The sequence below is a fragment of the Pinus tabuliformis genome, chromosome 1_2 (genome assembly GCF_031772625.1).
Source record: "Pinus tabuliformis cultivar Carrire ecotype Pingquan chromosome 1_2, CPIR1, whole genome shotgun sequence".
NCBI classification, from domain to species: domain Eukaryota; kingdom Viridiplantae; phylum Streptophyta; class Pinopsida; order Pinales; family Pinaceae; genus Pinus; species Pinus tabuliformis.
This window is the reverse complement of record NC_142298.1, coordinates 757,035,870-757,059,697: the sequence shown is the minus strand read 5'-3', so window position 1 is coordinate 757,059,697 and position 23,828 is coordinate 757,035,870. Positions and strand designations below refer to the sequence as shown.

The following is a 23,828-nucleotide window of genomic DNA, read 5'->3' as shown; positions in this document are numbered from 1 at the left end:
AAAAAATTATTTTTTATGCTTGCCGATATTTGCCGATATTTTCGCCGATATTGCCGATAAGATATTTTCTGGACCCTCGCCGATATTTTGCCGATACCGATATTTTCAACACTGCAAGTTTATAGCATTACTTAGATGGTGTGCTATATAGCATTGACTGGTCATGAGTGAGAGCGTGCAGTATGCACCCTTTACTAACTAATTATTTATTATTTATTAATTTATTTATAACATTAATTAGTTAATTATTATTTTATTTGTAACATTGCCACCCCCTTTAAAATTGCTTTGTCCTCAAAGCAAGGGTAATGAGGGGTATTGTTGGCGAAAATTCTCTATTTCCCATGATGCATCTTCTTCTGGAAGGTTTTCCATTTGACAAGGTATTCTTGGTGCTTCTGGAATGTAACAGCTTTTCCTTATTCCTTCTGGTTCTAAAATAATTCTCCCTTTGTCATTGAAGTCAGGAATCTCTATTTGAACAAGTTGGGCTTCTCCCAACACCTTCTTGAGGCAAGACACATGGGAGACATTATTGGTTGGAGAGATGCCCAGTAACTTCAACCCATAGTCTACTTCGTAATTTTTCTTGATTTGAAAAGGCTCATAGAATTTTGGAGCCAATTTTTTTTTCCTTGTTGTTTAAGTGATAACTGCTTGTAAAATTGGAGTCTTACAAACACCCAATTGCCTTCTTTGAACCTTCTTGCTGATCTGTGTTGTTTTGCTTGTTGTTTCATTCTATTATGAGTTATAGCCTAATTTTTTTTAATATTTTGATGATCTTTTGCTCTTCATCAAGTTGATTCTTCATTGCTTGGACCTTAGCATCAATTAGTGCAAATTCATTCCATTTTGGTGGTTCATAACCATATAAGGCTTGGCTAGGAGTCATTTTGGTAGATGTGTGGTAGGTAGAATTATACCACCATTCAGTTAAAAACAACCATTGGGACCACTTGTTCTACTTAGCTATCACAAAACAACCGAGGTAAGTTTCCAAGCATTTATTTACAACTTTTGTTTGTCCATCTGTGTGCAGATGGTAAGTTGAATTCATATTAAGGGATGTTCCGATTTGGTTGCAAAATTCTCTCCAGAAGTTTCCTTTCATTTTGATGGCCCAGAGGATGAAGTTCTTCTTAATTTGTTGATGATTTCTATCTGGAATTCTTATGTGATACTTGTTACCCAACACCAATGGGTGATACCCATAGGAGAAATTTTCTCCTAGATTTGTCTTTAGTCGACAGCCAACAACCCCTTGTAGCCACCAATAGCTCAATGTGTCACCATTCTCTGCCAGTTGGGCCAACCATTATACACCCTCGCCCATCTATTATGATTGTATGTTTGAAGGTGGGCCTTCCAACCCCAAAGGTATGGCTTTTCATTATGCAATTGGGTATTTTTGCTTACTTATCATGGGCACATTTGGACATGGATTAGTGGGGGGATTCGGCGGAAAGAATGGGTTTGGTCTATACTCTTGTTCCCTTATCCCAACTTGGTGGTTAATCTTGTATCCTAGTCCCGTGGGATCTCCTCTATTGGCTACTAGCTTTAGGAATGGCACTACATTGGAAGCCCCGATTTTGGTTGAGTGGTCTCGCTTCCCGACACCACATATCACCCTCCTCTGCTCATTATAAACCCTTTTCACATATTTCCCATCTGGGTCTATATTTGTCCATTGGGTCCAAAAGGAGTTAGCCTCCCCCTCCCCTTGTCCACACTTTGGGTCAAGCCTGGGTCAATGCCCCAGAGGTTGATGCAACTAAAAAGAAAGTTAAAAGCATAATTTGGCCACTTACAACAGGAAATGTATCATAAAATGAAAAAGATGGTCGGGAGATAAAAATTAGCACGTAGGAAAAAGCCAAACATGAGCTCTACCCCTTATCATGGCCATCACCTTGGTTCCTAGGGCCCCTATATGTGCCCCCCGCATCATTAAGGAACCCATGCCCCCTGCATCATTAAGGAACCCATGATTGTCTCAACCCCTGATGGGCGATGAACTGCCCAACCTTAAGGGGTTAACTACTGCTATATCATACACATCATGCTCTCATTCCCTGGAGCCTCGAGCTGTTTAAAAGAAAGAAAATCAATAAAAGACAAAAGCCATATGAAGAAGGATGGAAAAACAAAGGTTGGGGCAACTCATACACCACGCTTTCTCCCTCCTACATTTATACCCCCATGTGTGTGCTTCCCTCATTACAGCTACCCTTGTACCATGGCATGTGGCTTGAAGCCTTCCCCTGCTACCCCACTCCGTTCCACCATTATTTCACATGACACTTGTCATTTCACAGATGTACCATGGACTTGTCACTCGCCTAGAGGTTTAAACCACCTAATAGGAACCTTTATTAACCACCCACTTGAGCCTTGGGACGCCTATACATTCTAAAGCCCATTGTGGAAGGGCTTGCCACTATGAAGTGTCCACTTGATTCATTGATTTGTAAGCTCATTTACTCAATTGCACTAATGAATTGTTGTACTGAAAGGTGACGAGACGCATTGGATCTTATACAGGATTGCAGGTGGGTCTTCACCTTAGGTTTAGCTTCGCTATATGGGATCCAAGCCCTCCAGAGGGTCATGATGGCACTTGTAGGGTGAGAATTGAGAGCCATGGGTCTCCTCCACAGCGAAGCATTGATTGCAACACCATGGGATCTTTCAGCGCCACATTTAGCATGTTCGTTCCCCGCTCATGTAAAGATGATGATGCACTTGGACCACATTGCCCAGTCGGCTACATACTTGAACTAAACACTTGGCAATTGATCCAGGGCCTGGATGGGGTTTTGTCTCACCTAGGGAGACATGGGAGGACTTGTATCATCATTCTAGCCCTCATGAATGTAGTATCGACATGTTGTTCTAGTTGGAAACCCATGAGATCATTTACTGTGCCTCCATAGCCACTTGGGAGCACCAAAAATGTTTTGCTTGGAAAAAAAGGGGCCAACCCCTTGGTCATCATCATGACAGTGTTCCTCTTCGATTTGGCACATGGAGGACTTCTGTAGGCCTTCCAACAGCCCATTTGCACTATTGTTCTATTATTTCGGCCCTCTTGAGAGGCTTATCATTTGACTTTGGAGCTATTTGGTGGGCTTGTCACCACTAGATTTATTATTGCACACATTAGAGTCATTTTAGAGGCTCACTAGACTAATTTAGGTCATTTGAGTACCTTAGAGGATTGTATAAATATGAGAGAGTCACTCACATTCATTGATCATCACTTGGACTTGGATTAGCTCTCTCAAAAGGGAATTTCACACTTTTCTTGGTTGTCTATTTGAGATCACTTGATGCATTTCTATAACTTTGGAGCTGAAATTTTTCATTCTCTCTTGGAGCCATCTTCTTGATCTTGGAATTGGATATATCTCTTGTTGTTTTGTAAGTAAATTTTGTTGGGGAATTCTTGCTTATGAAATAATGTCTAATGTGTGGAAATTATGCAACTAGCTCTTGTTCTTTCATGCCCTAATTGTCGAATATCATTGTAAAAGAATGTTAGAATGAAAATTTGTGTATGTTACTTACTGATAAGTAGATGAATGTTCCTTGTGGAGTAGAACTCGTCTTCTTTCAATAGGTGTCCATAGATCGTGGGTGGGTAAATGTTAGAGAGTGCTTTCTAGGGCATCATTTTCTAGCCTCCTTGAAGACAATTTCGGTCGGATTTCTAATCACATAGACTCCATAGCCCAAGAACAAGGCACTAATCCAAGCAAATTTGGTAATCAACCCCTTTTTCTCCTCCCAAAAATTTCGGTCTCTCACATAGATGTCCTTGCTAGGGTATCATACGAATTTCTCTAAAGGGATGTTTTTACACTTGCACTTGGACAAATTTCTACATTGTTGTCTCCTCTAAAGGTTCACCAAGTTTCACGGGTTTTCGACGGTTCATTTGTAAGAAGAGCTACGCCCTAGCTTGGACTTTGGAAGTCAACCTTTAACGTCATAGTGAGAGACTTGTTGAGGGTTACATTCAATCAAGGCTTGATCAATTTTAACCCTTTCTTTGTCCTAGCTTGACCTAGGGTCCTCCTTGGAGGTGTCTCTTTCATGGTAAACCTTAAAACCTTAGATCTAGTGTGGACACAACCTAGGTATCTCAAACCTAGCCATAACTATCTTTGAAGCAAATACTTATTTCAAAAGCTTATTTGAGAATTTCTATTCCCCTAGGAATCCTTGATCTAGGTGTATCCCTTATTTTTTAATATCCTTCTTCCCTAGGTCTAGGCTTCCTCCCATTAGCCTTTCTTGGAGAGCCCTTTATCTTGCTTTTGAAGCAAGCAGGCCATTATTTGAGCCTCTCCTTTGAATTGGCTTTGGAAATCACATTGTACCTTATCAGTGATCTCACCATTCTAGTGATTTCCTTCATACCAAGACTCCTCCCATTGGTGAAAATCCGTAAAGAGAAGGGGACATTGACTAAGGGACTCCTTCTAGATTATGTGGTAACAATACTGACTGCCTAAAAAATTACCTTAGGTGGTTCTTGATGGTCCCACTCACTTGCATTTTGTGGACCTGGTGTCGACCTTTGATAAACTAAGGGTTGTGCCATTAATGCATCTACTCTCTTAGTTAGTTGGTTAATTTGTTCGCCATGGTAGTTAAGTGTCCTAGTAGTTTCATCCTTGTCGTTGTTCCTCATTCTTAATGCAGTTTACCATTGATCTTCGGATTCTACAAGTAGATTATCAATTTTGTTTCCCTTCTCTATTAGTTGATTCATTTTCTCAACTAACACCTTTAGTCCTTCCCCCAACTCCATCCGCTCCTTTTCAACGTTGCCAAGATGATGCCTTACGCTATTGACCCAAACTTTGTATCAACTAACATCTGCAATAATTTTTTTGTTGCGAACCATTTTTTCCTCACAGACATCCCTTCAACATTTTTTTATTATTTACTAAAGATGGCTTTTGTGATGTCTTGGGGTGGTATTTGGGTATCATGGAGATGGATCTATTAATACACATGGCTTAAATGAACAATTGTTGTATTAGCCTCGTAAAGGTGATCAGACTATATAAGGGTGGAACATCCATCTTGTTAATAGTACTAGTGCACCTAATTTTGTTCCTCACATGGACCATTTCTCTTATGTATGCACATTTGTCGTCATTCATTGTGGCAACCTCCCAATTCATGATGTATTTGTGCTCCCCAAAGCAACATCCCACATTCTCCAAAGGAAGGACAAGGTCCATTGCACTCTCTAAGGCATGCCAAATCATCTCCAACGTGGAGCACTTAAAATGTTAGTTTTTGTAGCATCGAATGGTGCTCTAGTCTCAAACTTTGTGGAGAGGCTAAAACACAGGTTCTTGTAGAAGGAAAGCCGCAGTACTCTGGGTGATTGGTGGAGCAGTTTTAGGGCTAACATCTGCTGTATAGAAATCTTCAGCCCTTGGTGTCAGAACTGTAATTTCATTGAGTCATCTTCATGGTTAAGATCTCTGATGTCAGAGCTCCTATTTGGAAAATCAGTGTTGACTTTAAATCATTGTACTCTATCTCTATCTCTCTCCTGAACTATTGAAGACTAAAGAAGATTTGATCAAGGGTTTCCCCACATTGGCGTTTGTCCTTGGATGGTGCCACATCTTGTGTCCTCTTGTCTTGGCTTGTCTTCTATTGTTTATGTTTATGTTTATGTTCTATCTGCATTTTACTATCATGCTAATGTGATTACTAATCTGGATATTGATATTGGGCTAACAAGAAAATTGAAGTAAAATTGCTCTTAAGCGTAGAACATACCAAAATTAACATGGTATCAGAGCTGAGGTGAAGACAAAGCCCAAGCAAGAGTGAAAGAGTAATCACCGAAGACAGTTGGAAAGGACAAAATGGTCAATGGGTTCCTCATCCCACTTCCCAATTGAAGACAATCTCCGTGAAAACTCTGACTATCATGGATGGAAGATGTCTCTTGGTCTGACATTAGAAGAGCAAGAAGTGTTGGACTATGTGAAGGGTAAAATCCATGAGCCTCCATCAAATGCACTGGTTGCTACAAAGAACAAGTACACCAAGGGTGAAGTCAAAGCGAAGAAGATTATCAGAGATTCCATTGACAAGCGTTTGGTGGCCTACATCTTCGATTTAAGTACCTTCAAGGAGATCTACGAAAGACTGGTAAGCTTGTTTAAAGTTAGTGATGCAGATCAAGTTTTGTTCCTCAAAAATAAGTTGAAGGATATTAAGAAGGGCAAGGACGAGGATATTCAATCCTACTTCTTAAGGATCACTGAGATCAAGAATGATCTTCTATTGATTCGAGAATTCATTCCTGACAAGGAACTTACTATCACTACCCTTGGAGGGCTCCCACCCGAGTGCTATATATTTAGAACCACTATTCTCAATAATGATCGAATTCCAGGATTTGAAGAATTGATGTCAAGATGCATTAAGGAAGAAACAAGAATGGTGGAGCAAGAAATGCCTTCTAATAGAGGTAACCCCACTGCTTTCTCAGCTCATGCAAAAAGGAGAAATAATGGAGGGTCTAAAGGTCATTTCAATGGAAAGCCCGGATCTAAAGGTGGAAGAAAGGGCAGGTGCTTTGTTTGCAATAAGTTTGGCCACTATGCGAGGGAGTGTCAAAATAGAAGGGACACATCACATGATGATGACCACAATCATTCCAGGGGCAACTTCAACAACAATGATCGAAGGAATGACAGGTACAATGGCAAAGGAAAAAGGAATGCAGGACATCAAGGAAATGGTCAAGTTTCAACCCTCCAAGAAAGCAAGGGACTCTAGGTATGAACAATCAAATGTTGTTATCAATAAGCAAAAGGAGTATTATCTTATATCGGCCCTCTCCACTACCTCTCCTCCGGACACTTTGGGAAATTGGCTTATTGATAGTGGTGCTTCAAGGCACTTCACGGATATAAGGAAGCTCTCTCTAATCTGATAGAGAAGGAAACAAACTTGGAGATTATTCTTGGAGACAATGCCACCTACCCCGTAAAGGGTGTAGGGAATGTTACCCTTCAATTGAATCAGGGTAAACTGATTCATCTACAAAAAGTTCTATATGTACCTGATCTCAAGAAGAACCTGGTGTCCATTTTGGCAATGGAAGACAAAGGATACAAAGTGGCATTCATCGATGGAAACGTACGTGTTTGGAAAAGAAATTTTAAAGATGCTTTTACTCTTGGGTTCAGGGTTGGCACTTTGTATCAAGTTGCAGGAAGTCCATTGGGGACCATGTCTTGTGACACATCTCTACAATCTGAACTATGGCACCAAAGGTTTGCCCATATTCATTACAAGGCCCTACCCGATATGAGACAGATGGTGGCAGGGATGTCTGAGTTCAAAGAAGAGCATGAAGGTATATGTCTGAGATGTACCGAGGGAAAACTTACAAGTAATAGCAAGACCACATATGTGGAACAACCCAAGGGGTTTGAGGTTCATGACTAGGAATCTCATATATGCAGGTTGAAGAAAGCTCTCTATGGTTTGAAGCAAGCACCCCGGGCTTGGTATGAGAGGATTGATAGCTATCTAATGAAGCTAAGATTCACTAGGAGTGAAGCTGATCCAAACCTTTACTTTAAGGTTGAAGATGATAGAGCTCTCATACTAGTGTTGTATATGGATGACCTCTTTCTGACAGGTGCAGACCCTCTCATTCACAAACGTAAGAGAGAGTTGGATTCTGAATTTGAGATGAAGGACCTAGGACTGATGCACTACTTCCTAGGGATGGAGGTCTGGCAAAAGCCATGAGAAATTTTCCTATCTCAAGAAAAATATGTTGTGAACATATTGGAAAGATTTGGGATGGTGGACTGCAACCTGTGACTACCCCGATGGAGCTTAACATTAAGAAGTTATGTGGTAGTGTTGCCGGACCTGAATTGGGTTATGCTTCTGAGTATCATCAACTCATAGGAGCATTGATGTTCTTGGTGAACTCTCGTCTAGATATATGTTTTGTAGTTAACACGTTGAGCCAATATATGGTTGAGCCTCATCACTCACGTTGGATTGGCACCAAGAATCTTATAAGATATCTGCGGGGCACAATCACTCATGGACTGAGATACACTGCCGAAGATGTGAGGCTGCATTGTTATTCAGATGTTGATTGGGCAGGTAGTTTGATGCATCGCAAGAGCACTTCTAGGTGTTGTTTCTCTTTGGGTTCTGCTTCGATATCCTGGATGAGCAAAAAGCAAAAGTCGGTTGCTTTGAGCGCCACTGAGGCTGAATACATAGTAGCGAGTATGGCCTCTTGTGAAGCTGTCTGGTTGAGGAAGCTCCTTAGTGAGCTATTTGGATATGTGTTGCATACCACCATGATCCTTTGCGTCACCCAGAGTGCGATCCAATTCTCAGAGAATCTTGTATTTCATGATCACTCCAAGCACATAGACATCAGGTACCACTTTATTCAGGATATGGTACAACGAGGAGCAATAAGGCTCCATCACATGGGGACTGATGAGCAGGTCGCCGACAATCTGACGAAGCCCCTGGGAAAGGTCAAATTCTTGACTTTCTGAGAACAACTAGGAGTCATGGAGAGACCCTCTCCTGAGGGTCAAGTATGGTATGGATATTGAGCTCTGGGAGCTCCGGAGGGCTTGGGGTACTTCTTGGAGCGATGAGCAACCATAGGGTGAGTGGTTTAGCCTTCCCCTAGTGGTTTGCTATTATGGTGGCATGAGTGGTTCATCCTTCTCCCGTTGAGACACAATCATAGGGTGAGTGGTCCAACCTTCCCCTAGTGATTTGTTGTGTACAGGGTGAGTGGTCCAACCTTCCCCAGGGATACCCCAGGGCGACATGTAGGCAGGATGAGTGGTTCATCCTTCTCTTGCTGAGACATCCTACACATGCAGTCTAGGACTCATGGGAAGTACCTCTCATCTGGCCAATGAGTAGGGAAACGAGGATAGGGACCATAGTACTACCGATGGACACATCGTGTACTACCATACTCCCTAAACTAGAATGATATTGATATGGGATCAATTGGAACTGACTTCGGGTCAGTAAGAGTGGTATGACACACTCTCTTCATTGGAACTAACTTCGGGTTAGTAAAAGTGGTATGAGATACTCTATTTATATGGGACTGACTTCGGGTCAATAGAGAATGGTATGATACATTCTCGATCACTTCTTCTTCTTCAAAGTTCAGCAGAGATAGTACTGACTGACAGATGGATTAGCAGATGGAGTTCTCCCTAGTTGAGAGGGAGTGTTAAAATTGGAAACTAGGGCCAAACTCCATACGGGTCACCTTATTTATGGTAGCTGATATTTTTCTTGGATTCCTCTCTTCGAGAGGTGTAGGATTGATCTAAAGATCATCCGATTCCGACATGTATTTATGAAGACATGAATTTATTTATATTATTTGACAATTTGTCAAGGTCGGACAGCAAGCAAATTACCCCCAACTCAACCCCTACATTGCATTTAAATAGAGGAGATCTCAAGTCATTTGAGGAACACATCATTCTTGATTTCTCTCCCCACTTGTTTGGGTTTGTCCTCTCACAAAGAGGATGTGTTGGAAAGAAAGGTCATGAGCAAGACCTAGTTGCAGTCTTAAAGGAGCCCTAGCCGCAGTCAAGGAGGAGGCCTGAACAACAGTGAAGTGCAAACCCTATACACAGTCAAGAAGGAGTCCTAAACGCAGTGAAAAGGGAGAGCCCTAATCACAGTTAAAGGAGAGACCTAGCCACAGATTGAAGGGAGGTCTAGCCGCAGTCATAGAAGCCCTAATCCGCAGCAAGGAGGAGGCTCTAATCCGTAGTCATAAGAGGCCCTAATTCGCAACAAGAGAAGGAGCCTTAAGGCAAGGAAAAGGGTCTCTGCTTTAGGGCTGCAGGTTAGGGCAACTTCAACAAAGAAGTGAAGGACGCTAGGGTCATTCTCATGACTATTTTGAAGTGCAAATGAACCAGCATTAAGGCCACATTACAGGAGACTACTTCTGGGTTCTTTGTAAGGGCATTTGTGGCAAGGTTCATCTCTGTCCTGGCCAGCGGATTGCACAGAAGACATTGCGGGTAGACTGAGTCCCTATAGTGGGTTGTTGGGTGAGTATAGGGGTTGGTTCTAGCCTTATATTCCAATGTTTGACAACAGCTAGCAAGGGAGACAATACCGCAACCTATTATGCCTGATCAAAAGGTTGTTTTGAAACCTAGGAGGAGGTTAGAGGACAACGTATAGTTGGAGGGACTGTGTGAAGGAAAGTTGCAGTCAATAGGAGGTCTGATGGGTGTTAATAGGCTGTTGTAAGCAGATGGAGTTTGTGCCCTAACTAGTGACCAGGTATTTCGAGAAAATACACTAGTCCTCGGAGCATGTAAAGGGGGCCAAATTTGCAGCTTTGATATAGCTAGTGATGCAATGAAGGAAGGAGGGTCTTGTGGAAGGAAAGCCACAGTACTCTGGGAGACTAGGGGAGCAGTTTTAGGGCTAACATCTACTATATAGAAATCTTCAGCCCTTGGTGTCAGAACTGTAATTTCATTGAGTCATCTTCATGGTCAAGATCTCTGATGTCAGATCTCCTATTTGACAAGTCAGTATTGACTTTAAATCATTGTACTCTATCTCTATCTCTCTGTTGAACTATTGAAGACTAAAGAAGATTTGATAAAGGGTTTCCCCACATTGGGGTTTGTCCTTGGCTAATGCCACATCTTGTGTCCTCTTGTCTTGGCTTGTCTTCTACTGTTTAGTTTATGTTTATGTCCTATCTACATTTTACTATCATGCTAATGTGATTGCTAATCTGGATATTGATATTGGGCTAACAAGAAAATTGAAGTAAATTGCTCTTAAGCATGGAACAAACCAAAATTAACAAAAAGAAGCAAAGTCATGCCTTAAATTTCAAAAGCAAGCAAAGTTTGGACCAAATGAAGGAGCCATCCGCCTTTTCCTAGCCATTAGAGGTCACATAGACCATTTCAAGAAAACATTAAGCAAGAAAAGTAAGTCATCATGCCTCTCTAGTCCTCAAATTTTCATCCAAGTCATCTCAAGCCATCTCACAAGGGAATGTTGGACCTTTAAGGCAAACCAGTGCCTCCTTGAAGCAAATCAAACCTCTCCAAGTGGTATTTCAATCTATTTTTTAGGGTTTCAAGCAATGTAAAGTTAAATCTTATAATGACTTTGTCTCGAAGTGTATTTTGGATCACATGTCAACCTTTCATGTGTTGAATAGTGTATCTAGGTTCGGCCTTCATTATAATGTAATTGTAATCATGATGTTGTATGTTTTTTTATAAAGAAAGAAAAAGAAATTATATTTTATTTTTGGAGTATGGGTTTCATACTCAAGTTTGAGTCAAAAGCATGTTCTTCACGCCTTTAGGTCTTCTAGGTCTTTCCAAGTCTTTCTAGGATAAAGAATAATATTGGTCATGTGCCATAGTCCCATTTGGACTCTTTGTAATGGAAAAAAATATTTATTTTATCATGTAAAAGCCATGGATAAGCCCAAGACCAAGTTGGTCCAAGAGCAAGGACAAGTCGACCTAAGGGAGGGTTATTCGACCCTCAAGAAAGGAAATAAATAGAAGGGACCTCGACTTGATTTGGACACACAACACAAGCTAGTTCGATCTGCAATAGTGAAAGAGAAAAAGAGTAGCTAGAGGATGAAGAAGAGGAGCAAGAGTTGAAGTTTGTCAAGGATCATCTTTCTCTCTATCTCACTAGGGTTTTTGTAGCTGGCAGCTACAAGCAGATGAAATTCTGGGTAGTTTCTAGTGGCTGAAATTGCAGGGCCAAAATTCTGTTGTTGGGGCCGAAGTTCTAGTAGATGGGTTGCAATATCGAAGCTATGGATACTATTATGAAGCAGATCTTGCTAGGGGCTAACTGGGGTCTTGGAGGGTTTGTTGGCTTGGGCCTTTGGGTCTTGGAAGTCTCTTTTGTAAGCAGATTCTAAAGAAGAAGAGAAGCATTTTCCAAGTTTTTCCCTTGGAGGGGTTTTGCCTTGGGCTTGGAGCCTATAACATCACAAGTAATTATCAAGCTAAGGAAAATAAGCAATAAATATCAAGTCTCCATATTTTCCAACATGGTATCAGAACTAAGGTGCAAGAAGGAGATTGAAGATCACATCTTTGTTGCCTCTATGACAAGCGTTATGAGGAAGGGTTTCAAGACTTTTGAAAATCTCGCTATATCTATCAAAAGGTATCTATCAAAGATCATCTCCAATCTTGCAAAGGAAGTAGCAGATGGAAGTTTGTTCTCCGCTTTATATCGCACATTCAAGGACAAGAATGTATGGGTTATTGACAGTGGTGCTTCCAGACATTTGACAGCACAATGCAGTCAACTCCAAACCCTAAGGGAATCTCATCTCACTCTATCGAACTTGGAGAAAACAAGTGCTATCCAGTGAAAGGCATTGGGTCTACATCGCTAGAGCTTGAGTCAGATGGAAACATTCACCTCAACAACATCTTATATGCTCCAGTTTTAAAGAAAAATCTACTTTCTATTTCTTGTCTAGAGGATAAGGGTAATGGAGCTATTTTTGTTGATGGAAAGGTTTTGGTTTGGGATAATGGCTCTAATATTAATGAAGCAAGGGTGATTGGGGTCCGTGAGGGAACATTGTATAGACTTTGTACACCTCTAGCTCAAGCCTTAGTTCACTTAGAAGTGATTCCTTCATAACTATGGCATAGATGGTATGGGCACCTTCATTATAAGATTTTGCCATCTATGAGTCAAATGGCCAATGGCATCCCCGAAATAAAGGACGATCATGAAGGAACATGTAAGGGATGTTCTCTAGGCAAGAATGTAAAGAAACCATTTGCAATTAGTGAAACCAGATCGAAAGAAATTTTGGATCTCATACACTCAAATGTATGTGGACCTATGGCAGTTAAGTCTCTTGGTGGGCATCAGTATTATGTAACCTTCATTGATGATTACTTAAGAAAGACTTGGCTATACCTTCTCAAGAACAAGGATGAGGTATTCGAAAAGTTTTAGGAGTTCAAGAATGAAGTGGAAAATCTAACCAAGAGAAAGATAAAAATTCTAAGGTCAGATAATGGTGGAGAATACACCTCCAAAGAATTAATAGCTTTTTGCAAGGAAGCAGGAATCAAGAGGGAGCTCATTGTTCCCTATAATCCTGAACAAAATCATGTAGCAGAAAGGAAGAATCGAACTATTGAAGATAATGTGTCAAAGTTATGTTGCACGATCAAGATATTCCTCAATTACTGTGGGGTGAGGCATGTATGACAGTTGCTTACTTGCAGAACTGAAGTCCTCATAAGATCTCAACAACATGACTCTAGAACAAGCATTTACAAGAAAGAAGCCAAGTTTGGATCATCTTAGTGTATTTGGGTGTCCTGTTTATATTCATGTACTCAAGGATAAAAGGAAGAAGTTAGATCCTACCAATTTAAGGGGCGTCTTTGTTGGGTGCAGTGCTTCATATAAAGCAAACAAAATCTATATTAAGGAGGATCGTCGAACTAAGGTAAGCAGAGATGTAAACTTTGATGTAAACATCGCTTACAAGAAATCGAAGAATGTTCCAGTTGACTCTCATGAAGAAGAAGATCCTATCTTCGAGGATATCTGTAGGGAGAATGATGGTCAAGAACCGAGACCTACTTAAGAAGATGTTGATGGTCCTTGTGAGCCTATACAACAAGCAATTGTTCTAGAAAATCGAAAGAGGCCTATTTCGTTGAAACTACTCTTCAAGAGGCAGAAGGACATACAACATTAGGGACATCTAGGGAAAGTAAGAGATCGAAGAGGAATTCTTGATATGCTACATACATAACAAACTTGATTGAGGTAGAACCTTCCTCCTATGAGGATGCAGCTACAGCTAAGCGTCAAGAATGGAGGAATGCAATGTAGGAAGAATACCAATCCATAATGATGAACGATGTATGGGAAATTGTCCCTAGGCCAAGTGACAAATTGACAGTCACTTCAAAATGGATTTATAAGATAAAGCACGTTGCAGATGGGAGCATACACAAGTACAAAGCAAGGTTTGTAGCAAGGGGCTTCTCACAAAAAGAAGCGATTGATTATGAGGAAACCTTTGCTCCCATAGCTAGGTATACAATAATAAGGTCGTTTGTTTCATTGTTTGGTTCTATGGGTTGGAACATTCATAAAATGGATGTCAAGACAACTTTCTTGAATGGGACCATTGATGAGGATGTCTATATTGAGCAGCCTCAGGGATTTGAAATAAATCAGAGGGAAACTCATGTCTACAGGTTGAAGAAGGCTCTACATGGCTTGAAGCAAGCACCAAGAGCATGGTATGCAAGAATGGATGCATACCTCCTGACTTTATTTTACCAAGAGTTCTGCAGATCCAAATCTATATATTAAGGTAGTCCAAAAGGAGCTAGTTATTATACTCTTATATGTGGATGCTCTACTAGTTACAGGTGTAGATCGACGGATTCAAGAATGTAAGAGGTAGCTAGCAACCGAATTTGATATGAAGGATCTTGGAATTATGCATTATTACTTGGGACTAGAAGTATGGTAGAATCCAGGAGAGATATATCTTGGTCAAGGTAAATATGTGATCAAGATGCTTCAGAAGTTTAACATGATGGATTGCAAGCCTATGATGACTCCTATGGTTACAAATTTGAAAAGGTTGAGGAGTTAAGAGTTTAGTCCGATAGATCCTACTTACTACAAGAAATTGATTGGGTCCTTGATGTATCTGGTGAATACCAAACCGAACATTTGTTTTGAAGTAAATGTCCTCAGTCAATTTCATATGGAGCCAAAACATGATCATTGGATTGCAGCTAAGCATATCCTAAGGTACTTACGTGGAACGATACACCACTGCCTCAGGCACACTAGTAATGAAATCCAACTTTCAGGATATACAGATTCAAATTGGGGTGGTAGTGTGACAAATGGTAGGAGCATAACAGGATCTTCCATGGTTTCATGGATGAGCAGAAAGCAAGATACAGTTGCTTTAAGTAGTGTTGAAGTTGAGTATGTTGTTGCAAGTGAGGTCTGTCGAGAAGCAGTTTGGCTTAGGAAGTTGTTATCAAACTTGTTTGAAGGACCTTTCAGCCCTACCTGGATACATTGTGATAATCAAAGTCGCAGAAGGTTCACTGAAAACCTGGTGTTTCATGCTAAGACAAAGCAGATAAATAACAAGTACCACTCCATCAAAAGCTTGGTACAAGATAGGGTTCTGGAGCTACACTATCTACCTACAAATGAACAAGCAGTTGACATATTGACTAAAGCGTTACCAAACCAGAAGCTTAAGTACCTAAGAGGTAACCTTGGTTTGATGGATATCTCTTCCCTGGTTGAGAGGGAGTGATATCGGATAGTTCTTATCGTTATGGGTCAGGCACTAAACTAGGACTAACGGCATTAAGTCTTAGTGAAGGCCATCAAGAAAGAATGGAGTCTTAAGGATTGGATAAGCATCTAGATTGAAACGCCTTATGGATAGGATAGTCCATGGAAAAGAATTTGGTGACCGATGCTCTATGAGGTTGAGGTAGGGCATCCAAGATAAGAGTAGTCAAAGAGGACTGATATTCTTTGAAGATCCAAGTTTGGGAATCCAAGATAAGAATAGTCCTAAAATGACATGCCTTGTAGACATCCAGATAGGGTATGTACCTTGCGAGGTAGTGTGGCAATGCATGTAAAGCCTCCCAACATTATGCTCATAATTAAAGATGAGCTTGTCCAATTAAGGCCTTCAGGGACAATGTTGGTTGTGAAATAAAGAGGCTTGACAAAAGATGGCTTATCAATCCAACTCTTCTTATGAGGATGTTGTGAAAATTCCTAGATCTAACAATCTTTGGAATCCTACTGCAACCAGCTGAATCTACTTCACCTAGATTGTAAATTACATTACAAACTTATTTAAGATTTCTTTTTGAAATATTGAAGTAAATTACTGAAGCAGCTTACACCAAATTAAATATGATTATGAAACATAAAAATTGAGCAAGGAAATACAAACACATAGGAGACCATTATTTTTGGACAAATGTCCCCGGAAAAACCCATTGCAAGAAAACCGATGCAGCAGCTTTGAGGGTTTATTATTATTAAGCAATAACAAATTCTGAATACATCTCTAAATACCTCACAAGGTCATTCAGTTACAAAGAGAAATACTGGCAGAAGGAATTGTGAGGTTACCTCACACTATCATTGGAAATCCTAGCTGATCCAGACCCAGACTGATTGCCCCTGGTTTTCTAGCTGCCTCTGCGCAGTATCTGAGTCGGCCCAATGTCAAGCTCTTTGGGTGTTGCGTCACTCCTCTGGCTAGTCGATTTGCTGCCTAGGAGATTCGATTTCTGCCTCCTGGTCTCACACCCCGGCTCCCAGCTTTTGAAAGTCGAATTCCTCTGCAAATTTCTGACTCCTTACTGGCTTATGTGTTGCCTTTGTGTGGCTCTGCGTCAGCCTCTCTGGCTCAGTGTTGCCACTACTAGATTACCCTATGCCTCTCTCTGCTAATGATTCTCCGGCTGAGAAAATCACTCTCTCTCCAGAAGTTATCCATGCCCCTTTGCTGCAAGAAATCTCCTCAATCGAATTTTCCTCCTAAGAACTTCTCACTTCAAAAAATCGATTTCTTGATCTCTCTTGGTGCGTTTTCCAAATGACCCTTAAGCCCCTTCTTACATCTTCCTGTTGGACAACCAACAGCTTAGATTAACTCCTAATCAAAGTCTTAGAACGTTTTGACTTGATCTTCATCTTTTTCTAGAAGATTCACCCAAAATTAGATTAATACCCAATAATATTTTAATTTTCCTAAGTTTAGACTTAAGAACCCCATTAAAAATATTAATTATTTTAATAAAATCGTCTCTGGGTGGAATTTCCCAAAACGGTTTATGCATTCTTTGGAATGCATCTGCCCAAGCCTCCCTACAAAATTTGAGGCCTAGAGCACATCTGATGCTACCCCAAATCAACACTCCCGCCTAGCGAGGAATGTGCTCTAGCAATATATTGCTGCTGCATACTTCTCTGACTCTGAAGCATCGTCTTCTGCGCTGCTGATGTCTGACATGTTGTGCACCAACTACTACGTTGGTGCTGCAATTGTACTGCTGCCTTTGACACTGCCACTGCCAATGCTAAATCTGTACTAAATCATCCTCTCAAATGTTGAATCTATTATGCTGCTAGCACTGCCACTGCTAACACTGCATCCGTACTGCAACTTAGTTGCGGAGAGAAGCAACTGAAAAACATCCAAAATTACTGAACTAACTGTGTTCAGTATGATACCACGTGAATATTGGCATTGACTGTTGCTAGTCTCTATGCTAACCCTCTGAATCTACTGCGCTGTTGCTAACCTCTACTCTGTGCCATCTGCACTGCTGCTAACTCTTCTTTGCGTTGTTCAGTCTTTGGCGCTCCTAGCCACTGCAACTGTCTCCCCGACACTTCTCGGCACCATTCGACACTAGTCCATCCTGCTACTACAAAATTGGGCTCCCGTAGCAAGGTATTGATCCAAGAGGTGGACTCCTCAAGGATCTTGCCCATCTGTAGCTCAAATGAACTACAGCTCCAAATCAACGCACCTCCCTCCTGGAGGTATCTTGGCTGTCATGGCAAACTCCTCCTCTTGTTTGATCTTTGCGGATGCAACCCTAGGATCGTGCTTCTCATCCTTGTCCTTTTTCTTCAAAGGACAGTGGGATGCATAGTGGTCCATCTCACGACATCTGAAACACTTCACCTTGGAGACATCTTTCTTTCATCTTCGTTGCCCTTGCTGCCCCTTCGATGCAAGGGTTGTATTCTCCTCCTCCTCCTCGGGCTTCCACCCACTGCTGTAGCTGCTTTCATCAAGTTTGACCTTGACCAGGTCTCTCCTCAGCTCCTCCTGTTTTATAGCTGCCCACATCTCATCCCCATTGGGCAATGTTGCTCTGCCCAGGATACTTTGGACAAAGACTTGCCACTCATCCGAGACAAAAATTAGGGCTAGTCTCACTAACTCTTAATCCTGAGGTGTATGCCCCACAGGCGACAACTTATCACGGGCCTCCTTCACCTTTGTGAGGAATGGATCCAAGCGTTCTCCCTTCTGCATCTGAGCAGATCTCAGCTTCTGCTCCAAGAACATCTTTCGTTGCCCGGAAGATCCCTAATATACTGTGGCCAAGGCATCCCACATCTCCTTAGCAGTTGCTCTGCTAGCAACATGGCACACCACATGATCCCTGACTCCATCCAGGATCATCCTCTTGGCCTTTGCCATCTCAACCTTGTACTTCTTCAACGGATCTGCATACGCAGGTTCAGCTACCACACATTCCAGCCTTCCAGATGACGTAGTTGGATGCTCTGTCCAACCTATCCCGATCCCTCAAGCCACTGGTTACCATATCCTTCGAAAATTGTTGAACAACTCCCTCTATCTCCCTACTACGTAGCTTGTAGGTTGGCTTACGCACTCCCTAATGGAGTTGGTAAGTTTGTTGCTCCTCTGCTGCCCAACAAATGAGAAATATTGATTTCCTCGGCAAGAAATCACTGAGGAAGTATTCCCTCACTATGCGATCTGTTTCCTTCTTCCAACGACTTTTCTACCCAGCACTTAGCCTGCAGAAAACTGCATCCCTCCAGCTCTGTGTGGCTCCCTCTACCTTGGCAAATTCTCGATCCAGCAGTCTTACCTCTCTGTCGACTCACTCAGAGAGAGACAACCTCGAAAATATAGCCCTCCTGGCTAGAATTGCGCAATCCCTCAGGGGATTCGAACTACTTCTTGTTGCAAGAAGTTGGCCCTTGCTTCAGTGCTAGATCTACTCTTCCTATTTCACATCAAATGCTCTGATACCATGTGAAAATTCCTAGATCTAACAATCTTTAGAATCCTACTACAACCAGCTGAATCTACTTCACCTAGATCGTAAATTACATTACAAACTTATTTCAGATTTCTTCTTGAAATATTGAAGTAAATTACTGAAGCAACCTACACCAAATTAAATATGATTCTGAAACATAGAAACTGAGCAAGGAAATACAAACACATAGGACACTGTTATTTTTGGACAAATGTCCTCGAAAAAACCTAATGCGGAAAAACCGATGTAGCAGCTCTAAGGGTTTATTATTATTAAGCAGTAGCAAATTCTGAATACATCTCTGAATACCTCACAAGGTTATTCAGTTACAGAGAGAAATACTGGCAGAAAGAATTGTGAGGTTACCTCACACTATCACTGGAAATCTTGGTTGATCCAGCCCCAGACTAATTGCCCCGGCTTTTCTGGCTGCCTCTGCGCAGTGTCTGCGTCAGCCCAACGTCAAGCTCTCTGGGTGCTGCGTCACTCTTGTGGTTGGTCGATTTGCTGCCCAAGAGATTTGATTTCTACCTCCCGGTCTTACACCCTGGCTCCTGGCTTATGAAACTCGAATTCCTCTGCAAATTTCGGACTCCTTACTAGCTTTTGTGTTGCCTCTATGTGGCTCTGCATCAACCCCTCTGGTTCAGCGCTACCACTGCTGGATTACCCTTTTATGCGCTCTGCTGATGATTCTTCGGCTGAGAAAATCACTCTCTCTCTAGAAGTTATTCGTGCCCCTTTGTTACAAGAAATCTCCTCAATCGAATTTTCCTCCTAAGAACTTCTCACTTCAGAAAATTGATTTCTTGATCTCTCTTGTTGTGTTTTCCAAATGATGCTCAAGCCCTTTCTTATATCTTCCTGTTGGACAACCAATGGCCTAGATTAACTCCTAATCAAAGGCTCGGATCTTTTTGACTTGATTTCCGTCTTTTTCTAGAAGATTCACCCACAATTAGATTAATATCCATTAATATTTTAATTTTCCTAAGTTTAGACTTAGGAACCCCATTAAAAATATTAATTATTTTAATAAAATCGTCTGTGGGTGGAATTTCCCAAAATGGTTTCTGGCTTCTTTGGAATGCATGTGCCCAAGCCTCCCTACAAAATTTGAGGCCTAGAGCACATCCGATGCTACCCCAAATCAACAGATGCTTCAAGATTGAGATTCCTTGTACCATTAATACCTCCCTAGTTAAGAGGGAGTGTTGAAAATTGTAAGTAGGTTCGGTCTTCATTATAATGTAATTGTAATCATGACATTGTATATTCTTTATAAAGAAAGAAAGAGAAATTATATTTTATTTTTGGAGTATGGGTTTCATACTCAAGTTTGAGTCAAAAGCACGTTCTTCGTCCTTTCAAGTCTTCTAGGTCTTTCCAGGTCTTTCTAGGATAAAGAATAATATTGGTCATGTGTCATAGTCCCATTTGGACTCATTGTAATGGAGAAAAATATTTATTTTATCATGTAAAAGCCATGGATAAGCCCAAGACCAAGTCGGCCTAAGGGAAAGCTATTCGACCCTCAAGAAAGGCTATAAATAGAAGGGACCTCGACCTCATTTGGACACACAACACAAGCTAGTTCATTCTGGAATAACAAAGGAGAAAAAGAGTAGTTGGAGGACGAAGAAGAGGAGCAGGAGTCGAAGTTTGTCAAGGATCATGTTTCCCTCTATCTCGCTAGGGGTTTACTAGCTGCCAGCTACAAGAAGACGAAATTGTGGGCAATTGTAGGGGGCCGAAATTGTAGGCCCAAAATTCTGTTGTTGGGGCCAACGTTGCAGTAACTGGGTTGCATTATCGAAGTTCTGGAAACTGTTATCAAGTAGATCTTGCAAGGCATTGACTTGGGTCTTGGAGGGTTTGTTGGCTTGGATCTTTGGGTATTGGAAGTCTCTTTTGTAAGCAGATTCTAAAGAAGAAGAGAAGCATTTTCCAGCTTTTCCCCTTTGAAGGGTTTTGCCCTAACTTGGAGCCTATATCTTGTGTACTTTGTCTATTTGTGATCTTCTTGCTATTGGTAATTGCTTGATGAACATAATCAAAGAAGTAATAGAAGAACATCTAACATCACAAGTAATTATCAAGCTAAGTAAAATAAGTAATAAATATCTGGTTTCCATATCAAGTCTCTAGGAGGCAGATCGATTCAGCTGAGGAGAGGGTCGATTTAGTTGTTGTAGGCTGAATTTCATCAGAAGGCCCAGCAAATCACTTCCAGAGGCAAAGTCAGCCAAGACGTCAGATTCTGAGTAGTTTCGGAAGTAGAGTAAGTAGAGCCTGCACAAAGGGCAGTTCGAGTAGCCAGTTTTGCCAAATTTCAGAGTTGGGATCAGGGGTGGAGTTGAGGTATTTTCCTCACAGATATTTTGGCTTAGATTATTTGTTGTTGGATAGCTAGTTTGGCATCCAAATTGTACACAGAAAATTCACTACTGCATAATAATAATAAAACCCTCATTCCGTCCTTATATAATTGTTACCTTTGGCAGGATCGATAGAAATAGTAATATCTTTCCCTGCAAGGGTTCCCTTAATTCTAAATAGCACTGAAGCATAGTTAAACGAAGTTCCTCAAAATGTTTCTTCCTTCTTTTCCAGATTATAATCCATTCTTTTTTTCTTTCAGAGATTGACTCACTTCTGTTTTCGATAAAATACTATAATATTTTTCTTTTAACTTGGTACCTTTTGACTTCTAACTTGGAGTTGTCTTTTATATATATATTCGATTACAATTCCAATGGTTATAATAACACTTCAATACTTCGTTTCTTCCTCACTCATAATATATGTGTGTGTGTGTGTGTGTGTCCACTTTATACTTTCTTGTCTTCCCTTTTCTTTAAAAAGAAGGCTTTTTCCCTTCATGCTCTCTCTCTCTCTCTCTCTCTCTCTCTCTCTCTCTCTATATATATATATATATAAGGCTTGTCTTCCATTTAAATAACTTATTACGTCCCTATATTTTTGATAAAAAAATATAATGTTCATAACTATCTAAAAAGTGCTCTTTTCTGGTCACAACCCCTTGGATGTGGGTGACGAATGGATATTGCTAATACGGAGAATTCGTTAGCATACAGATAGTGACGACGATCATATAACTCTTTGTATTGCTTCGTTGTGCTTCATACGATGGCAAAGATTAGTAGTGGATTAGGTTGCAATTTCCAGAGAAATCAATTAACTGCAAATTAACTCCTAAGCATGGACAACAAGTTTAGAAAAATTTGTACGATAGATTTGTATGTAGGTATGGTTGCAGCAACCAGTGGCTGGCTAAGACAGTGATGGTGGAGGCAAAGGCAGCTGCAGGGGCAGAAGGTGGACGACATTCAACAGTGGTGGCAGTGGTGTTGGCTGGTTAAGCGGCCACTGTGCAGCCAATCAGTTGTGGTTGCGGCTACACACTAGACGGAGGTTGGTTTCAGATGGGCCACAAGTAATTACGTTTTTTGTTTTTTATCACCTTTTTTAATTGTTTTTTTTGCTTATTTTGTTTTTCTTTTCAACTCTTCTTTTCAATTTGTTTTTTTAATAATATTTTATTTCAATATTTTAATATATACATTTTATTTTTTATTTTTTATTTTGAGATATATATATATATATATATATATATATAAAATCTTTTGTTTTCTTTCTTTTTTAATGGCAAAAGGCCTGGTGGGAGAACCTTCAAATAAACTTTTTATAGCTAAAAGCCTTAATTGTGATGACAACCTGAGTCACCAGGTTCGTGTTCGAGTTCGAGTTCGGCGACCATGAAATTCGAATAAAGTTCGGCAACTAAAATTTTGTCAATAAAGTTCGACATATAGAAATTCGATAAAAAAATGTATATATATATTCTATATATATATATATATATATATTATTAGAATATTCCTATTTAGTATTTAATGCTCATTCCTTTTAGCTGTTGCTATTTTTATTCTTTTAGCAGTTTCTTAGATGAAACTGAGTGTTTCCATATTCTACATAGAAACTTGATGTTTCTATTATTGTAAATATCTCTGTATTATCATTGAGCTGTTTGCTCATTCTGAATTAATTCATTCAACATTCTTTTATGGTATCAGAGCGAGGTTAAGAGATTTCTTGAACAGTTATTCTCTCTGCATCTTAATCTCTTGAGTTCTTTCTAAGGTCGAGCCCTCCGTAAGCCAGGTAGCCTTCACTGAGTCTTAGCCTCGGCTTTGCTCGCTGTGATAAAAGCTTACAGTCGTCCATCTCGATACAGAAATGGATTCTTCTCCTGCATGATCATTTTTCTGAGGAATTAACTTTGTGGCGGTGACCGTTTCGTGGGAGCGGGATTTTTTTTGGCTGGCCAGTTTGCTTGGAATCGTGAAAGTCATTTTTCCGGTTTGGAATCGTGAATCGAATCCGGCTATTTTCTTCTTCGCCTAGCGGCTACTCGAACTCAACACGTATCCACGGACATTCACGTGGACTACTTTTCTTCGGCAAAGGTGACCCAGGTGTTTTCTCTCATTCAAATCTCATTTGTTTTTGAAAATCGGAGTCGTGTAATTATTCTGGATTGGTGATCGAGCTGGTCTGAAAATACGCTCTGCGTGTTATGGGCAACAGTCTATTTGTTTTTTGAACCCCTGTCACCTTATCGTGGCTCTCGTAATTAAAGACCGATAATTAACCAGCAGCGTTAGAGGCTCGAACTCGTGATTTGAAGGGTTATATTTCAAACTCGTGAATATTTGAAGGGTTATATTTCAAACCCGTGGATACACCTCGGACCTGTGGAACTATACCGCGGAACGTAGCTGAGACGTGAAGCCTTGACGGCATTTGACGGCTCACGTGGGTCCACTTTTTAAATCTACGTATTTGTTT

At 40.7% G+C, this 23,828-nt stretch overlaps 1 protein-coding gene across 1 annotated transcript in view; it reads right to left on the bottom strand.

Annotated features, from left to right (window-relative positions):
- Positions 1–23,828, bottom strand: part of LOC149208000 (DNA topoisomerase, type IA, core) — a 375,671-nt gene that overhangs the window by 49,030 nt on the left and 302,813 nt on the right. The window lies entirely within an intron of this gene.